The sequence below is a fragment of the Trichechus manatus genome, unplaced genomic scaffold (genome assembly GCF_000243295.1).
Source record: "Trichechus manatus latirostris isolate Lorelei unplaced genomic scaffold, TriManLat1.0 scaffold00094, whole genome shotgun sequence".
NCBI lineage: Eukaryota > Metazoa > Chordata > Mammalia > Sirenia > Trichechidae > Trichechus > Trichechus manatus.
This window is the reverse complement of record NW_004444030.1, coordinates 8876990-8892548: the sequence shown is the minus strand read 5'-3', so window position 1 is coordinate 8892548 and position 15559 is coordinate 8876990.

Here is a 15559-nt window from a genome sequence, read left to right as displayed (position 1 = left end):
CTCATTAACATCATAGAGGTAGGATTTACAACACATAGGAAAATCACAGATGACAAAATGGTGGACAATCACATAATACTGGGAATTATGGCCTAGTCAAATAGACATATATTTTGGGGGAACAGAGTTCAATCCATGACACTACTCAACCTAATATTGCTCTGTCTCCTCCCCCGACCCCAGCCACTCTGAATATATTCTCCTAATTTATTTATCTGATATTAGTTTACTTAAATTATCTATTTCACCCAGCAGAATAAGCTCTAAGAGAGTAGAGACATTGCTGTCTTATTTGCAGTATTTCTGCATATCTAGAACATTCCCTAGTCCGTTATAGGTGCTCAATAAATACTTATGGAATGAAGGAGATGCTTCCATATAAGGGGTTATCAAATATTCTCCCTCTCTATCCTCTCCCCAGCCTTGCACCTGTCTTCATGCCTTCTTTCCACAGAGCCACAATTAGAATTTACACTCTTCTGTGGATGAAGAACTATGAATTACCTACCATCCTCCTACCCTACTCCTCCATAGCGACGCCCCTCGCCCTGCCTGGTGATCGGACAGTGCAGGCGACTTTCAGGTATCCAAATATGCCCTTACAGGAAAGGTGTTTGCAGACAGGACAACGGGTCCTGGCGTGAAGTAGGTCCATTACAGAACGAGGAAGTCTGTCTGTGCATTTCAACATGAACCAGGCAGCATGTAAATGTATGCAAATCAAGTGCTGATTCCTGTCGAGCCCATGATCAGGTTCTCTCTGTCGCCGCTGAGGCCCCCCCAGCCTCTGTTTCCAGCTGGCAAGGGCCCTTCCTCACTCTCTGGCACAGCAGTGTGAGAGCTGGCGTGGCTGGTGCATGCTGGGAATCTGATCAGCAGTCAGCTTAGGCAGCATAGGGGCCTCATTAGTTTTAATGAATTAGCACTTTGGAAAAGGAGGGGATGATGTTACAGCCAGTGAGTAGGTATCAGCTGCCTTCATTTATGCCCAAGTGAAGAGCAATCTTCTCCATTTTTCTGTCTCCTCCTAGGTGTGGAAGCCTGAAACTTCTCTAAATGCTAGACTCAAAGGTCTCTGCTTTTTCTTCCCTAACCCATTCTCCAAGCTGTTCATAGACCAAAATCACAGCAATTCTTGAGTCAGTCAGCATAAGATAGAATCATCCCAGCTGGAAACTTTGATGTCTGATGTCTGGCATGGGACCCAGAGATGCTAGTGACCCCACACCCTGTGTGGCTCTGTCTGGTCTCCTGTTGCCCCAAACCCTGACCCTACACATTGGGTGGGAATGGCTCAATCACCCTTGTCAGCAATGTGGAAGAAAATTCCTCTGCGGCAAAACTGCCTGAGGGAGAAGAAATCAAGAATTGTTGAAACTAACAGATTCTTTATCTGTAAACTCACATCCCATTCAAAATAGGTGGTTCCACTGCAGGTGGGAAGTTGTCACTGCATTGTGAAAGCAATTTTGCTAAAGAAAAAAGGGGAGTGACAGAAACAGACAGAGATGGTCAAAGAGAAGGCTAGACAGAGACAAAATAACAACAGAGAGAAAGGAACAAAGAGGCTTAAAATACCAGGGATAGGCAGCCAGTGACTGCAAGAGAGATGCACCAAGACAGAGAGGCTCAAGTGCACCAGAGAAATGGCCCGATGATCCACTTATTTTGCCTGAGGGGACTGTTCTTCCCTATTTCCTGGAGAACTGCTGCACATTTTTGATGGAAGCAGCACCTGGGTAGAATCCAATTGCCGAAATGGAATGAAAATGTGATCTGATGGCTGTGGAAAATCAGAGCTGCAAAATGAAGAGACTTAGACCCAGATCACTGACTGAGGAAGATACTAGTCCTTATTCTTTGGATTCTCTGTATACTGACAGCTTGGTCAGACCACCTAGTTCAAACCCTGGTTCTGAAACTCATTAGCTGGGTGACCTTGAGAAAGTGACTTAACTCTTCTATAACGAATTTCCTTATCTGTAAAATGAGGATAATAATAGTAATTACCTCATAGGCTCTTGGGAAGGTTAAATAGCATAACACATGAAAAGTGCTTAGAATAGGGTCTAGCGTGTGTTAGCTTTACTCTTATTATGTATGTTATCATTGATACTATTATTATTGCTGTCCTTTTCCTAGTCCTGGGTTTCATGTGGGGCCAATGCAGCAACAGTTGTTGTTAGGTAATGCTGAGTGCTTTTTGACTCACAGCAATCCCATGTGACAGAGTAGAACTGCCCTATAGGGCTTTCTAGCCTGTAATCTTTTATGGGGGAGCCCCGGTGTCGCAGTGGTTAAGAGCTACAGCGGCTAACCAAAAGGTCGGCAGTTCGAATCCACCAACTGCTCCTTGTAAATTCTATGGGGCAGTTCTACTCTGTCCTATAGGGTCGCTATGAGTCAGAATCCACTCAAGGGCAACGGGTTTGGTTTTGGTTTGGTAATGTTTACCGGAGCAGATCAGCAGTTCTTTCTCCCACAGTGCTGCTGGTGGGTTCAAACCCCCAGTCTTTCGGTTAGCAGCCAACCTCTTAACCATTGCACCACTAGGGCAACAGAACCATGTAGAAGCTTCAACTTCCAGACCCTACCTGTAAGCACTCTCGCTTTTAAGACTGTGTGATGTGCTGTTGCCAATGACCTCATTCCTCCAGCTAGTAGAGTGAGTAGGCCAGGGCCCTGTTCTTTGCAGCTGGGGAGAATCCTCTTAATGAATTTCTCTTTTAGAATATTATTATGTTCTGTGAATTGGGATTGTTGACAAAAGGCATCTGAATAAGAAGAAGATGGGTATGTGAACTGGAAACTTGGTAGTCTAAATCTTGTTGTTGTTGTTATTAGTTGTCTTCAAGTTGGCTCCTATTCATGGCAACTTCATGTAAAACAGAATGAAACAGTGCCTGGTCCTGTGCCATCTTCAGGCTCACTGGCATGTTTGAGCCTATTGTTGAGGCCATTGTATAGTGCCTTCCAACCTAGGGGGCTCATCTCCCAGGACTATATCCGACAACATTCTGTTGTGACCCATAAGATCTTTGTTGGCTAATTTTCAAAAGTACGTTGTCAGGCCTTTCTTCTTAGATTCCAAACGGGAGGAGATTAACAACCACTGAAAACCAACTGTGAGCCAGGCACTGTGCTAGGTTATTTTACATATGGGGCAGTGGTTAAAGTGCTCAGCTGCTAACCGAAAGTTTGGTAGTTTATACCCACCAGCCACTCTGTGGAAGAAAGATGTGGCGGTCTGCTTCTATAAAGATTACAGCCTTGGAAACCCTGTGGGGCAGTTCTACTCTGTCCTATAGGGTCCCTATGAGTCCGAATTGACTTGACAGCAACAGGTTATCATATTTCATGCTCACATTGAAACTTTGAGGTGATTATCATTGTTCTCCTTTTATAGATGAATTAATTGAGGTTCAGAGGGGTTAAGCAGCTTTCTCAAGGTCACAGAACATGGTGAAATGTAAGTAGTGTATGAATGTAACTAATATTCTGGTTATCCAATCAGATAGTGTATAATGAGTAAGGTAATGTTGTGGTTATAGATCCCAAGAGGTGAGGGTGCACTATGTTCTTGGACTTTTGTAAGGGTATCTCTGTAAATTCAAGTTTCAGCACACTCTCTCTGCTCTTAACACAGAAATAATAGGTAAAATATGAAAAGAGTAAGCCAACAAGAAGTAAATTAGCTCAAAAACATGAGAAACATTTCTGTAGACCAGAAGAAAATACTGATTTGCTGATTTGGGGGCTAGAAACAGACAGCAATGAGATGGAGGACTAGTTCTAGGCTTACTATTTGAAGTGTGGAGCTAACTTGGGTAGGCGCCCCCTTTCGTGCAAGAAAGCGGAAGAAAAAAAATAGTCTTTGGCTGATTGGCTAGGGCTATGGCTTTATAGCAGTGGTTCTCAGACTTGAGCATGCAATAGAATCACTAAGAGGACTTGTTAAAACACAAATTGCTGGGTTCCTTCCCCAGAGTGTCTGACTCAGTAGGTCTGGGGTAGGGCCCAAGAATTTTCACTTCTAACTAGTTCCCAGGAATGCTGCTGCTGCTCTGGGGAACATGCTTTGAGAACCACTGTTTTATAGAAAGCCATGGGCTCAATGAGTTAGAAGAAAATGAACATAGCCTTGAGAACAGGTACTAAGTCAAACTACCCACTGACTTCATGTCTGGATTTGCAATATTCTTAATATCACTGCAGAGTTAGAAATAATATTATATGACCCTGGTTCTGGACTTGGCCCCAGGGGATCATGCGGTGACAATCCCTAAATTACTAGACAGGGAAGGAGAGACAAAAAATACAAAACAAAACACAAAAGCTCTCACTCAAAATGAGCCCTGCAAATCAAAATTCTAAAACATGGAGAAATCTAATGTAAGAAAGATAGCTAACAAAATGAGGAATTGGAACACAAATTATCTCTGGATGAAATTAATTCTACGAATCCATTTAACAGAAGTTTTAAAATAAGTATGCTTAGAATTCTCACAGATTAAAGAAGTAGCATCTATTAAAAATAAACAAAAAATTGGAAATAAAAATAGGCAGAAATAACACAAGAATGTCAAACTATAAAAAAGAATTAATTAGAAATCTTGTAAATGAAGAATGGAGGTAATGGCAGAGAAGCAATATTTGAAGAAAAAAATAGCTAAGAATTTTTCCAGTTTGAAGACATGAATACCCAAACTGAAGATGTATTTTGAGTACTGAACAGGATTAGCAAAGGTAAATACACACTTAGACTTGCACTAAAACTATAGACTATCAAAGAAAATTATTAAAGCTATCAGAAAGATAAGATACATGACCTACAAAGGAACAACAATTAAAATGATAGCAGACTTCTTATTAGCAATAACGTAAGCAGAAAGCAATGGAGTAATATCTTCAAAGTACTAAGGAGAAATAACTATCAACTTAAAATTTTATAGCCAGCTAAACTATTGTGTGGAGTCCTGGTGGTGCAGTGGTTAAGAGCCTGGCTGCTAACCAAAAGGCCGGCAGTTCAAATCCACCAGCTGCTCCTTGGAAACCCTATGGGGCAGTTCTGCTCTGTCCTATAGGCTTGCTATCATTCAGAATCAACTCGATGGCAACGGGTTTGAAACTATTATATAAGAGCCTAGGCAAAAGCTAAGAGAATGTACTACTCACATACAGAAATTATTAAAGGGACTACTTCAGGAAGAAGAAGAATCCAGAGAGAAGGTCTGAAATACTATAAATTAATAAAATATCAGTAAATTTAATTACCCATTAACTAAAACTAAAACAAAACAACAACAACAAAAAGAAAAACCCCACCATGTTTTGTATTGAAATAGGGCGAAGTTAAAATTCTAGACCAGTGGTTAGAAAACTTTTTTCTGTAAAAGGACACCCCAGAAGATCTATTCACTGAATAATGTTTGCTTCTTTCAGCTTAACCAAGCCCCTTGGTAAGTCACAGATAGGTGCTGAAGAGTTAATCTTCTTTCTTGTTGAAACATCTCAATTGGTATTCAGTCAGTTCCTGGAGCCTTGTTTTTCGCCAATGCCTTCAGGGCAGCTTGGACTTCTTCCTTCAGTGCCATTGGTTCCTAATCATATGCTACCTCCTGAAATGGTTGAACATTGACCAACTCTTTTTGGTATAGTGACTCTGTGTGTTCCTTCCATCTTCTTTTGATGCTTCCTGTGTCATTTAATATTTTCCCCATAGAAACCTTCCATATTGCAATTTGAGGCTTGAATTTTTTCTTCAGTTCTTTCAGCTTGAGAAATGCTGAGCGTGTTCTTCCCTTTGGTTTTCTAACTCCAGGTCTTTTCACATGTTATCATAATACTTTACTTTGTCTTCTCAAGCCGCCCTTTGAAATCTTCTGTTCAGCTCTTTTACTGCATCATTTCTTCCATTTGCTTTTTAGCTACTTGATGTTAAAGAGCAAGTTTCAGAGTCTCTTCTGACATCCGTTTTGGTCTTTTCTTTCTTTTCTGTCTTTTCAATGACCTCTTGCTTTCTTCTTGTATGATGTCCTTGATGTCATTCCACAGCTTGTCTGGTCTTTGGTCAGTAGTGTTCAATGTGTCAATTCTATTCTTGAGATGGTCTCTAAATTCAGGAGCTGGACTTCTGAAGCTGGACTACATGAAGAAGAACGGGGCATAAGGATTGGGGAAGACTCATTAACAATCTGTGTTATGCAGATAACACAACCTTGCTTGCTGGAAGTGAAGAGGACTTGAAGCACTTGCTAATAGAGATCAAAGACCACAGACTTCAGTATGGATTACACCTCAACAAAAATCCTCACAACTGGACCAATAAGCAATATCATGTTAAATGGAGAAATATTGAAGTTTGTCAAGGATTTCATTTTAGTTGGATTCATAATCAATGCTCATGGATTCAGCAATCAAAAAATCAAATGATGCATTGCATTGGGCAAATGTGCTGCAAAAGATCTCTTTAAACTGTTAAAAAGCAAAGATGTCACCTTGAAGACTAAGGTGCGCCTGACCCCAGCCATGATGTTTTCCATTGCCTCATATGCATGTGAAAGCTGGACAATGAATAAGGAAGACTGAAGAAAAAATGACGCCTTTGAATTATGGTGTTGGTGAAGAATATTGAATATACCATGGACTGCCAAAAGAACAAACGAATCCGTCTTGGAAGAAGTATAGCCAGAATGCTCCTTAGAAGCAAGGATAGCGAGACTATGTCTCACATACTTTGGACATGTTATCAGGAGGCATCAGTCCCTGGAGAAGGACGTCATGCTTAGTAAAGTAGAGGGTCAGTGAAAAAGAGGAAGACCCTCAATGAGATGGATTCACGGTAGCTGCAACAGTGGACTCAAGTATAACAACAGTTGTGAGAATGGCACAGGGCCATGCAGAGTTTCGTTCTGTTGTACGTAGGGTCACTATGAGCCAGAACTGACTTAAGGGCACCTAACAACAACAACAACATTAAATGCTAGGTATTATGTTGGGCACTGAAGACACAAAAATAAAAATCCCTCAAGACTGGGGCTTAAGAGGAAGTTGCTACCAATACCCAGGATGTGATTTACCAAAAAAGAAGTACTCTTACTGACACAGGCGCTCTTGCTCAGTTGCTTCTGGGCGCCCCATCCTCATGAGAACCTGCACTCCCCGCCCTCCCCACTCCATGTCCAACACTCCTCCCAGGGAGAATCATTTCTTAGTCTCCTTTTTCCTGGCTTCTCTTCCTCTGTCCAGTAGGAAGATACTGACCATGGCTTGCTGTGAAGCTGTGGTAAGCAGAGCTAGAGAAAGGCTGAAGGTTTGAATGTATCATGAGGCACCAGAATAAAAAGAAAAATACCCATGATACTACATTTCTGCAGCTCACAGAGCTACTGTCTCTAGGATCTTGAATGTGCACTTCCCTCTGCCTGAAATGCCCTTGCTTGGCTTCTTTCCTGGCCAACTCTACTCATCCTTGAAGTTTCAGTGGAGATGTTACCTCCTGGGGAGACCTTCCCTAACCCCATATACCCCACACTAGTTTAGGTGCCTGTCCAGTCTCCCCAGATCATATTGCCTCTGTTCTTGATGGTCTCACTCCTGGACTGGACTGTGAGCTTCTCGGTATCATGTCTATTCAGTGCCCTCCTCACCATTCACTTGTACAGAACTGCATGTGGTTCCCAGAATGGACCAGCTTAAGGATTTATGCACACTAAAAGTTCCCTTCCTAGAAGACCCCCAACCCCCATCCACCACTACAGATATTGACTTAAATAATTCCTATTCTACATCTAGGACTCAGTCTGGATACCAACTCCTACATGAAGTCAATTCCCTGCTCCCACCTGCTGACACACAAAGAAGTCTGTATTGGACGCCACTCCTCAGCACTCCCAGAGCACTAGTACCTCCCTATCTTCAAATCTAATATGTTTTCTTAAAATGGCCTATTTTCTTGCCTCCACCACCTGTCTGTTAGTTTGTCGTACTATGATGGCTTGCATGTTGCTACGATGCTGGAAGCTGTACACCAGTATTTCAAATACCAACAGGGTCACCTATGATGGACAGGTTTCAGTGGAGCTTCTAGACTAAGACTAGGAAGAAAGGCCTGGCTATCTACTTCTGAAAATTAGCCAATGAAAACCTTATGGATCACAACAGAACATTGTCCAATATGGTTCTGGAAGGTGAATTCCCTAGGTTGGAAGGCATTCAGAATACACAGTGGCTACAACAATGGACTCGAGCATACTAACGATTGTGAAGATGGCACAGGACCAGGCAGGGTTTCTTTCTGCTGTACCTGTGGTCACCATGAGTCAGAGCCGATTCAACCACAACTAATGACAAAAACAACAACAACAATTTTCTTGCCTTTGCCTCACATTAAGTTCCTTGAGGAAAGAATTTCCGGTTCACTGTTGGGTTCTCAGTACCCAGCATAGCTGGTACTCAAGCAACGTCGAATAAATGGCACAAGAGAAGCATTAAGTCATAATCTTTGAAAAAGAAATATTTTTCATCTTTCATGAGTTTGAATTGATCTAGAGATTTAAAACTTAGATAAACAATCAGAAAACCTTATACTATTTGATGCTGATTTTATACATGTTCTAGTAGGTCAGCAAACAGAGTTAGTGACTTGAGCTAGACTGAGGTGATCATTGGAGGCTTCATGGAGAAGGTGGCCTCTGAAGGAAAGGCAGGATTTAGACAGAGGAGGTGGAATTAATAGGTTGTAGCTATTATTTGGAGATGAGAGAGAAGACGGTGCTGGGTCTAAGATGCAGCTAGTCTCCAGAGTTATCACGGAAACACTCACTCATTCTGAATGGACGCTGTCGTGGCAATTAAATATCAACCCACATATTTTTGCATTTGCTTTTCTATCTGATTAGCTCGTGTGAGATGTAATTGTGGAAACTTCTGTGTAACAAGAAAAACAATACATAGATCGTCTCTGTGGTAAGAGCACTTGGAAGGCTCACACAGGTTCCAGAAAGCCCCGGTGTGAGACTCAGATCCTTCAGCATAACTACCCTGTGGGTGATACTCACTGATTTATTTTTGACAGCCTTTCCGCCTTCCACGGGTATTTCCTTATTGTTAGCTGATTCGTCTACTTTATAGAATGTGTCTTCTGGTATTTTAGGCAGCCAGTAAGAATAAAGGACCACATTATACGGGCTGGTCCCATAGGCAGTCCTCAGAGGCGGAAAAGCCCTCTCCCGGGTTCCTGACTCCCTCGGAGGCAGGTTTAGTGCTTATTGGCTGGCTGTGGGCAGAACTAGAAATGGGCCCTTGGGACCCCTCTGGGAGGAGGTTGAGGCACTAGATTACCTTGTCCCAGACTGTAAGCTAAGGGACGTGTCTCATTTGCTTTGTTTTCCCCACCATCTCTGAAAGCACTTTGCCCAGCGGGGACACCTCAAAGGTGCTCAATAATGTTTAATGAACTGAATAGGTGGTTGAGGGGGCCATGGGGCTAAAGCTGCGGACACAGCCATCTTCAGCTTTGGGGCTGGGAGTGATTGCCAAGACTGACCTGTGTTGTTTGAAGAGTAGAAAACTTGACTCCCCTTATCCCCACAAGCACTGACCCCAAATGGCCTAAAAGTATACCAGTAGAGTTTCTGTGGAGGAGAGGGCAGGATCAAATGCCTCTGAAAAGTTTTTAACTCTTCATGTTGTTTGAGAAGGGGCCTTTTTCACTTTCTCTTCTCCTCTCTGCCTCCAGTCTAGTGCAGGGACTTTGAGACCATTCCCATCAATTCCAACTCATAGCCATCCTATAGGACAGAGTAGAACTGCCCCATACGGTTTCCAAGGCTGTAATCTTTATGGGAGCAGATTGCCTTATCTTTCTCCCTTGGAGTGCGGCTCGTGGGTTCAAACAGCCAGCCTTTTCAGTTAGCAGCCAAGCACTTAACCACTGTGCCACCAGAGTTCCTAGGGACTTTGGGCAATCTCTCTTAATCACTGTCTTACGTCCTTGTTTCAGGTGGTGTTATCCTTGACTTTTCAACAACCTTTGATGCAATTACTAACATCAGTCTGATTTCAAGTGATTTCCTCCCTCTGGCTTAGAAGATGTTTTTATTCATCTCTTGATGGCTCCCTAATGTATCCCCAATGGCATTACTGTCAATCTCAAGTCTCTCCAAGCTCATACACCTATCCTAAGTATAACTGACTTCACCTCTTGCTTTACTAAGAAGGCTGAGGCCAACAAATCTAGGCTCTTCTCTTCCATTTCAATACACGTCTGTATTTTCATGGTCTTATCTAAGGTCACTATGAGTCGGAATCTACTTGACCACAATGGGTTTCATTTTGGTTTTACCTTCTCTAAGAGGAATAAGTGTTCTCCCAGCTTGCAAGGCTAGACATTTTTAGCAGTGCTCACTACCAGCAAACTTTTCCCCTCGTAATCTGGTTTCTGTTTCCATTACTCTATAGACAGTGCTTTCTGCAAAGCTACCAATGCTTTTATATTTGCCAGTTCGAACTAATCACTTTCTACTTGGCTTCCTCTAGGATGTTTCATGGCCATTAAAATTAATATGGGTCATCATGGTCTGAAATCCCTAGATGGTGCAAATGGTTAATGTGCTCAGCTGCTAACTGAAAAGTTGGAGGTTTAAGTCCACTCAGAGATGCCTCAAAAGAAAGGCCTGGTAATCTACTTCCAAAAAAAGCAGCCATTGAAAATCCTATAGAGCACAGTTCTACTCTGACACATATGGGTCACCATAAGTCAGGATCGATTTGAGGAAAACTGGTTAGTCATGATCTCTTTCTTTGACTCCAGAGATTTCCACTACCTCTTCAATCCACTGAAATTTGGCTTCCTCCTCACTACTTCATGGCTACTACTCTCTATATAGTTACCAGTGACCTGCTAATTGCCAAATCCAAAGAATAAACTTTAGTTCTTACCTCACTGGACATTTCTACCGCATTTGACCCTCGGTCTCTCCCACCTTTGCAAAACTCTGTTCTCTACCCTTCTTTGCTGGTTAGCCTGTTGTTATTCTCTTGTAGTTCTCCTTAACCCTTCTCTTAAAGACTGGTCTTCTCTGGAGTTTAGTTCTTGGTCTTCTTCCCCTCTTGCTTTATATGCTCTCCAGTGATGATCTCACCTGCTCAAGTTCTAACACATAACTCTCAAATTTGTATCTTCCAGTCCAGCCTCTGCCCTAAACTTTCTTCTAGACATTTTCCCCCACCTATCTCACAGGTGGAAACCCTAATGGTATAGTGGTTAAGAGCTACGGCTACTAACCAAAAGGTCAGTTCGAATCCACCAAGTCTTCTTTGGAAACTCTATGGGGCAGTTCTACTCTGTCCTGTTGGATTGCTATGAGTCGGAATCGACTCAAGGACAATGTTTTTTTTTTTTTTTTTTATCTCACAGGCCTGTCAATATATCAAGTATGGACTCAACATTTTCTCCCCTGAACATGTCCCTCCTCACTTCCTTATCTTAGTGACTGGCTCCTCCATCCATCCGGGCACCAAGTATGAACCTTCAGAGCCCTCTTTGTCATCTCCCTTGCCCTTGTCTCTATTCTCTATCATTTACCAGTCCTGCCAATTTAACCTACTAAGAATTTCTCAAAATTGCTCCCTCCATCTCACCCCAGATCTTTGGCCTCAGTTTAGCCCTCAAAATTTCTTGCCTGGATTCTGAACAGGTCTTCCTGCCTCTAGGAATTCCCTTCTCAAATCAATCCTCCTCAAAGAGGAAGATCTATTTTTAAAACATGAATCTGACCCTGTTATTCTCCTGCTTTAATCACTTGGACAAAGTCCAAGCTGCTTAACATGGTGTAAAAGGCCCTTCGTGATCTGCCCCTGCCAAATTCTCCACACTCAATCCCATGACAGCCTCCTCTACACCTCACTCTGTAACATCAAACCACTTGTGGCAGACCCCCTCCCCCACTTTATACACACTCTCTGCTGATTCTTTTGTCTATGCCTTGACTCATGCTGCCCTCCTACCCAGAATGCAAAGTCCTACTCCCACCATGTCTGGCTAGATTAGTCCTACTGGATTGAATACCTCAGGGCTTCCTTAATGCTTGGTGCACATCTTTATTAATGCACTTTCCACACTGATAATTGTCACTTGTCTTTTCTGTTTCCATCTATATTTGAGCTTCCCCCTAAACAGCAACTTAAGATTTCCAGACTGGTTTTGTCCAGCCCAGGAATCTATGGGTATTAAATGCCTCAAGGAATAACAAGGGTTGCTAGAAGACGTAATGATCTTCTCCTATACCTGTCTTTTTTTTTTTTTTCTCTCTCTCTCTCTCAGTAAAAATTAATTATATGCTTATTATGTGCTTTGCTGGAAACTGGAAATCAACGATGAAACAGAGCCCTTAACCTTGTGGTGCTTACAGACAGAGTCCCATTTTCCTGGGTGGTCTTAGTCTGTTGGCTATACTGCAATTCCAAAGTTATCCTAATACATTTGTATTTTTGCCTCTATTGTTTTCTTATTGTGGTAAAATATTTCCAACATAAAATTTACCATTTTAACCGTTTTCAAGAGTACAGTCCAGCGATATTTGTCACACTCACTATGTTGTACAACCAACCATCACCACTATTTGTTTCCAAAACTTTTTCATCACCCCAAACAGTAACCTAGTATCAGTTAAGCAGTAACTACCCATTTTCCCCTCCCCCCGGCCCATGGTAACCACGAATTTCCTTTCTGTCTCTATGATTTGTCCATTGTAGATATTTCATATAAATGGGATCATACAATATTTGTCCTTTTGTGTCTGGCTTATTTCACTTAGCGTAAGGTTTTCAAGGTGAATCCATGGCATAGTACGTACTAGAATTTCATTCCTTTATATGGTAGAATAGTATTCCATTGTACATATTTACCACATTTTGTTTATCCATTCATCTGGTGATGGACACTTGGGTTGTTTCCACCTTTGACTATGGCAAATAATGCTGTAATAACCATTGGTGTTCCTTGCTTTCAATTCTTTTGGATATATACTTAAGAGTAGAATTGCAGGGTCATATGGCAATTCTATGTTAAACTTTTTGAGGAACTGCCAAACTGTTTTCCACAGTAACTGTATCATTTTACATCCCACCATCCTCATCCCACCAGCAATGGACGAGGGTTCCAGTTTCTCCATATCCTTACCAACACTTGCTATTTTCCATTTTTCTGTTAATAGCCATCTAAGTAGGTGTGAAGTAGTATTTCATTGTGGTTTTGATTTGCATTTCCCTAATGACTAATGATCTTGAGCATCTTTTTTTTTAATTTTGAAAATTTTTTTTATTGTACTTTAGATGAAGGTTTACAGAACAAATAGTTTCTCATTAAACAGTACACATATTGTTTTATGACAACGGTTAACAATCCCACAACATGTCAACACTGTCCCTTCTCAACCTTGGGTTATCTATTACCAGCTTTCCTGTCCCCTGCTGCCTTCTAGTCCTTGTCCCTGGACTGTTGTGCCCCATTAGTCTCATTTTGTTTTATGTTTTATTTCTTTACGTCTTTGTTTCTAAGGTTTGTCTCTTGTAGATAGCATATTGATGGATCCTGTTTTTTATCCATTCTGTCACTCTCCATCTCTTTATGGGTGCATTTAGACCATTTACATTCAGTGTAATTATTGATAGGAGTGAGTTTATTGCTGTAATTTTGTGGTGCTTTTTTTTGTGGTGCTGACGTTTTCTTTGTTCCTCTTACTCTCCTGTGCTGAATTCCTTTTGTTTATGGATTTTTTTTTTTCATTTCTTTTGTTTTTGTAGGTTTTGTTTTTACTGAGACTTTAAGTTTTTCTTCTTTATTTTGAGGAGTAGGTTTGTTAACTTTCTTTGTGGTTACCTTGAAATTTACCCTGAACTTCGTAGGTTTGAACCAGTCTATTATTAATTGGTATCACCTTGCATTCCTCTCCATTAGAAGGTTCTATACCTACATCGTTTATTTCTTCTTTTATTGTTCTGATGTTGTTGTCATTTACAGATTAAGCTCTCAGGTTCCCGGTTGTAATTCTTTTGGTTTTGGATAGTCCTTGAGAGTTCATTTCCTAGGTTGTTATCTGGCTGGTATGATCCTGAGTCCTAGATTCAGCCTGTGGTCTGATGCTGTTTGTTCTCAGATTGAAGGGCTCCCTTTAATAATTCTTGTAAGTTTGGTTTGGTTTTTAAATAGTCCCTTAATTTCTGTTTATCTGGAAGTGTCCTAATTTCACCATCATATTGGAAGAAGAGTTTTGCAGGATATATTATTCTTAGCTGGCAATCTTTTTCCTTCAGGGTTTTATATATGTCATCCCATTGCCTTCTTGCCTGCATTGTTTCTGCCAAATAATCCTAGCTTAGTCTTATTGTTTCTCCTCTGTATGTGACTTTTTGTTTTTCTCGAGCTGTTCTCAGGATTCTTTGTTTGTCTTTGGTTTTAGCGAGTGTGATTATGATATGCCTTGGTGATTTTCTTTTGGGGTCTATCCTATATGGGGTTCGTTGAGCTTCTTGGATGGTCATCTTTTCATCTTTCATGATATTGGGGAAGTTTTCTGTCAGCAGTTCTTCAGTGATGCTCTCTGTGTTTTCTGTTTTCTCCCCCTGTTCTTGAACTCCAATCACGTGCATATTTTTGCTTTTGATTGTATCCCACATAATTCTCAGGCTCTCTTCATTTTTCTTCATTCTTTTTTCTGATTTTTCCTTAAACAGAGCTGTATCCAAGTGTTTGTCTTCAATTTCGCTGATCCTGTCTTCCTTTGTTTCAAACCTGCTCCTCAGCCCTTTTATGACACTGTCCATTTCTGAAATCTTGTTGTTTATCTTTTGGATTTCTAATTGTTGTTTTTGTATGATTTCTAGTGGTGAATTTATTTTAGCATTTTGTTCCTGTATTATTTTCCTGAATTCGTCCATTTTTTTGTGTGTATTTTCCATGAATTTTCTGCCTTTTCCATGAATTGGTCTATTTTTTCCTTATTTTTGTCTGCTTTTTTGCTTCAACTCTTAGATAGCTCTGAATATTAGAGATTTGAATTCCCTATCAGGTAGTTCTAGTGCCTTTTCTTCTACTGGAAAATCATCTGGTGTTTTATTTTGGATGCCTACTGGAACCATCCTGTCCTGTTTTTGTATATGTTTTGATATTGTCTGCTGTCTTCAGGGCATTCAGTAGTTATTTTCCTCATTTATTGATTGTAGATGTGTTTGTTTCATCCTGCTTTTTTGTTTTATTTGGTTATGTCTGAGCAGGCTGGTTGTACTTTTTTTGTTGTTTTCTTGTCTGTAGGCACAATATTTTTCACCTCCTTCTCCAATGGGCAGGGTCAGTCACTCAGGTGTGGTACAGCAGGGCAGGTCCAGCTGAAGGGGAGTTGCTGGGATGGGTTGTTTGTGGCACGTACTAGGGCTGACGGGGTGGGCTGGGAATCAGTGCAGGGCAGGTTCTGGTAGGCCATGCCTGTGCTGCTAGGGGGTGTGATGTTGAGCACACGGTGCAGGTAGGCAGGAAGGAGGGGGGAGACTGTGATGTGTG